Source organism: Cebus imitator, unplaced genomic scaffold, assembly GCF_001604975.1.
Source record: "Cebus imitator isolate Cc_AM_T3 unplaced genomic scaffold, Cebus_imitator-1.0 Scaffold1, whole genome shotgun sequence".
In the NCBI taxonomy this organism is placed as follows: Eukaryota; Metazoa; Chordata; class Mammalia; order Primates; family Cebidae; genus Cebus; species Cebus imitator.
In genome coordinates, this window is record NW_016107316.1 from 3,247,592 (window position 1) to 3,252,450 (window position 4,859).

The 4,859-nt window shown below is 53.3% G+C and overlaps 1 protein-coding gene across 2 annotated transcripts in view; it reads left to right on the forward strand.

Annotated features, from left to right (window-relative positions):
- Positions 1 to 540: 540 nt before the first annotated feature.
- GREB1 (growth regulating estrogen receptor binding 1) overlaps positions 541 to 4,859 on the forward strand; it is a 161,679-nt gene continuing 157,360 nt past the window's right edge. Inside the window, exon 1 of one of the 2 annotated variants that reach the window (XM_037737348.1) lies at positions 541 to 669. The gene's annotated coding sequence lies outside the window, so the exon portion shown is untranslated. Of the gene's footprint in view, positions 670 to 1,615; positions 1,872 to 4,859 lie in introns of those variants that run through there. The other variant, XM_017525861.2, reaches the window with a different exon arrangement.

Genomic DNA, 4,859 nt, shown 5'->3' on the forward strand with positions numbered 1-4,859 from the left:
TGTTAGGATTGGCTGGTTCTTGAGCACATGGGCTCTTTAGGTTACTCTCTTAGTTTAGCGTGTGTTTGAAAATTTCACAATGAGAAAAGTCAAATGTCGGTGTTTGAGCTATTTCATAAGGAGAAAAGGAAAATGATGGTGCTGCCAATCAAAGAATGGCGAGCTGCAGGGATTCACCCAGGCTGCTCTTTCACTGAGAACCTGCAGTGTGCTGGCAGGTGCTGGGGCCTAAACCTCACTCCCTGCTTTTATTGTTTAACCACCCAGTCCAGATTTGTAAACTGTGAGTTTTCAGGGCGTTTTCAAAGACAGTGGTTGTTAGGCCTAAGGCCTCACTAGGGGTCCTAGCGGTGAGCAGCAGGGGGCCCAGGGCTGGTTTCCTGAGTCCAGTTCTGTTTCTGGCTGCCTCCTGAAAACACAGGGGCCTGTGTTTCACACACACACACACACACACACACACACACACAAAAGAGAGACAGTGAGGAAAGAAAGAAAGAGAAAGAAAAAGAGAGAGAAAGAAAGAAAGAGAAAGAAAGAAAAGAAAAGAAGGATCTCGAATTTTCTTTGTTTCTTGTCTCAGCTTCGTCCAGTTTTACTTCTGCCCCGTGCTCGTCCCTGGGGGCTACCTCAGCAGCAGCCGCCAGTGAGGTTTGCAGGGACTCATCTGAGGTTCGTTTATTTCTTCCTTCCTTCACTCATTTTTTTCCGACCTGTCACCAGGAAAAGCTGGTCGGGTTCCATCCGCAGGGGCCCATAGTTCCAGAATCTTCCTCTTCCTCTGTTGATCTCAGGCCGGGCCGCTCGCCGACCTCGGCTGTTGGGGACTGGGTGCCCCCATCTCCCGCGGCTTGAGCGCTCGGCGGCGGTGGGGAGAGGACCGTGGGCGCCGCGGTGACCCCGCTCGGTCGGGCTCAGTCCGGGTCGCCGAGCGTGCGGGGCCGGGGACCCTTGCGGTGCAGTTTTCGGGAGGCCTGGGCTCCACTCCCGCAGCCTCACAGCCATGCCGCGTCCCGTCTGGGCGCCTGCGTTCCCAAGGACAAAATGACCTCGGTCCTCCGAGGGGTCTCCCAACCTCTGTCCAGATCTTCTTCCCTGCTAAGTGCCCTGTGCCCAGAGGGGGCGTCCAGTGTGGCCCCGCAGGAATGTCGGGGTGCGTGGGCCCGGGGGTGGGACTGGGCCGTGGCAGGGAGGGCGGCCTCGGGAAGAGGAGGAGGACGCGGCACCGCCGAGCGCAGACTTGGCACGGAGCCCGGGGCTGGCGCTCAGGTGCGAGGTTCCTACCATCTTTCTGAACCTACGCAGGTGGGCGCGGGATGGGACCCGGCAGCCGCCAGGGCAGGACCAGAGGGCAGGGCGGCCCCGCACGGCGACCCTCCCTGGGGCGCGGGAGCGGGGAGCGCGTCTTTGTTGGGAACGAGGGAGGGCGGGTCAGGATAAAACTGGGGTTCCAGGCCCGGGGCGCGAACCCGGGTGGGAGTGCGCGGGGGCTCCCCTCTGTCCCTGCCACCTGCGCCCCCCGCCGGGCGCCGCTGGGGGTGCCGGGCCAGCGCCCTCCTCCGACCCTTCCCCGGCGGAGGTCCTGGGGCGGCCGCGGAGGAGGGCTGGGCGGTGGGCTCGGCCGCCCCGAAGACCCGGAGAAGTGGACCACAGGGGGCGGCCGGTGTCAGGGGTCGAGTCCTCCGCGCCGGCCGCGGCTCCGGAGATCCGGGCTTTGCCGAGCGCCCCGCGCCCCGTCCTGGGCCAGGGCCGGGGCCAGGGCCGGGTGCGGGACCGGGCTCTGCGGCCGCCAGCGCTGCCTGGAGGCTGGGCTGGCCTCTATCGGCGGCGGGCGGTCGGGAGCCAGGCAGCGGCGACAGGACAAAGGGCCCGAGGTAGGCGCGGTTCCGCCGGGCGGCCGCGGGCGCGGGGTTGTTGGGGGCTCTGCTCGGGGGGCGGGGGGTGCTTGGCGCCCAGCAGGGAAGAGGCGCCCCGCCAGACGCGGGCCCTTCCTGGCCCTGGTCGCGGGAAGGAGGTGGGAGGTATCCGGGGTCGGTCCTGGGAGCGTGTGGGGACCTGGGTAGTGCCGCTGCCGTGCGCGAGTGCGTGCGTGTGTGCGCTTGCGTGTGCATGTGTGTGCGTGCGTGCATGTGTGTGCGTGTATGGGCGTGCGTGTGTGCGCGTGAGTGTGCGCGTGTATGGGTGCGTGTGCGCGCGCGCGGCCGTGTGTGTGAGAGAGCACGCGAGGCGCCTGGCGTTTGGCACGTTTGGCACATGGTGAGCGCTCGGTAGGCGGGAGCTGTGAACGGCGACGGTGATAATCGTATTGCAAGGGCGTGTGTTTATCTGACTCTGTGTGTTTACGGAGACTGTCTGGAGCCTAGAGTGGCAGCCACATGTCCCCAGCACTTGGGACCCAGGAGAAAATTTTGGGGCATCTTTCCTGAGTGGCCCTGGGACGTTGGTTTAGGGGCTCCTGCACTTGAAGACGAGGGTTCAGGGGAGGTGGGGGCTTCCTAACTGGATCCCAGTTTAGGTCCTGGGAACAAAGGCTGCTTCCCAGAAGTACAAGAAGGGGTGTGTGTGTGTGTGTGTGTGTGTGTGTGTGTGTGTGGCCCGGCCACCGGGGCGCCGGCGGTTGGAGACCGGGAGAGCCACCATTCGTGCCGAGGGACGCCCGGCCATTTTGCTGTCAACTCTCTTTTGATCCCTGGTCTTGAGGACCTGCAAAAAAGAACTGCTACTTACTTTGTATACTGAAGCTTTTCTTTAATAAACTTTTATTAGAGAGTTAAGTGTTACTTTAGGACTTGAAAGACTTTTTATTATCCCTTTAAAACAATAAATGTGTAAATTTAGCTTGAGTAAACACTCCCTTATTCCCAGTGAGAGCACTTTAATTTCTGCATTTAACCTGGGAATTAGACAAGGGGATTCTGAGCTTCGTCGTCTATAAATGCTGTGGTCATGCTGCCTGGTTTGTAGCACTTTGTAGGAAAATGTTATTGGGAGCTATAAAGGCCAATTAGAATTCCACGTCTCTATCCTTTTAGGATTTCTTAAATCTCTGGGCAGCTTTGCAGAATTGTTCATAAGCAATCCATTGTTTCCAGACCACTGTTTCTGAGTGCTTTCTCAGAAAAGTTTGTTTCTGGGAAACAAAAACCAAATTTAAATGTGAAACAATTAAACGGAGCAAGACAGGTGAGAAAATTTTTCTACAGGTCTTTTCTCATGCCCAAATCTGGTTCATTAAAAGTTTGCAATGTGATCTGTGGCATTTCAGTTCCCAGCTGCAGTGCACGAGGTGTTCTGCTGTACTTTCAGGGACAAGCATTCTTTTTTGCGTATGAAGTAAACTCGGGAGCTAGGCACAGCTCACAGTACCGCTTGAGGCCAAGAGCTCAAGACTAGCCTGGGCAACATAGTGAGACTCCCATCTCTTAAAAAAGAAAGAAAGAAAGAAAATAATTAGCAGGGCACGATGGCACATGCCTGTAGTCCTCGCTACTTGGCACCTAAGCCAGAGGGTCACTTGAGTCCAGGGGTTCGAGGCTGCAGTGAGTTACAATCGTGCCACTACACTCCACTGCACAGAGCAGTGGGTAAAAAAAGCTCAGGCTGAAAGTGAATTCCATCTTGGCCTTTCTTGTTATTGCAGATGGTTTAAATGGTTTATTGGTGGTTTAAAATGATCCTGATTCATGAAGATAGCCAATTAGATCATTACCTGGGTAGGTAATTAGAAGCAACATTTATTTTATTTATATTATTTTTATTTATATATAGTTTTTGAGACAGAGTCTTGCTCTTTTACCCAAGTTGGAGTACAGTGGCACAATCTCAGCTCACTGCCAACCTCCGCCTCCTGGGTTCAAGTGATTCTTGTGCCTCAGCCTCCTGAGTAGCTAGGGTTCCAGGTATGTACCACCATGCCCAGCTAATTTTTGTATTTTTAGTAGAGACAGCGTTTCACCATGTTGGCCAGGCTGGTCTCGTTATCCACCTGCCTCAGCCTCCCAAAGTGCTGGGATTACAGGTGTGAGCCACGACACCCAGCCAGAAGCTACATTTGAATCATCTATATTTACCCGTTGTAACTTTCAGTAGGAGACGTTTTGATCTCAAACAGCCTGTCTAAAAGGATTCTATGCTTGGTATGAAGTTGATCACTGTTTCTTTCATTTAGTAAGCAATTTATTGAATGCCTGTGGCATTATAGATGTTCATTCTATACCATACCATTTTACTTGACATTAGAAACCCTCTTTTAAAGAAAACTGGGTCCACTTTGGGGATTCAAAATTTGAATTATTTAGAGATTCCAGAGTGTTCTGAGGTAATTTCAAAGTGGAGCTAATGAATGGTTAGAAAATCAGAATGGGAAAAAGATAAGTGTAACACGAAGGGAGAGGACAAGCCCCGAGAATGCTGCCCATGCCCAGGCACCATAATCAGGAGTGAGAATGACTGGGACATTTAAAGTAACAGCTGCGGGATGGGCTTGTCTTACTGTAACTGGTGAAGGGAACTTGCTTTCAGTCATCTCACCTTTCCCCTCCTAGCATTCTCTGTTCTAGACTTGGAAAGGAAGCAGTTAGGGCTTTTGAGGGGACCATGGACCTAAGTTAGGGCTGACTTTGGGCAGTTCATAGAACTCTGGGCTACCTATTCCAGAGCGTCCAGGGGGACCCCTAATTCCTTCATAGTGATTCCAGGCAGTTAACCCTCTCAGCAATTACACTGCTTAATGGGGAGTCTTAGCTATTGGTTTAGTTTCTGGACATGCACATAAATTGTAGTACTTTTTAAAAAATTTAGTTTTTTTTTTTTTTTTTTTTTTTTTTTTTTTTTTTTTTTTTTTTTTTTTTTTTTTTTTTTTT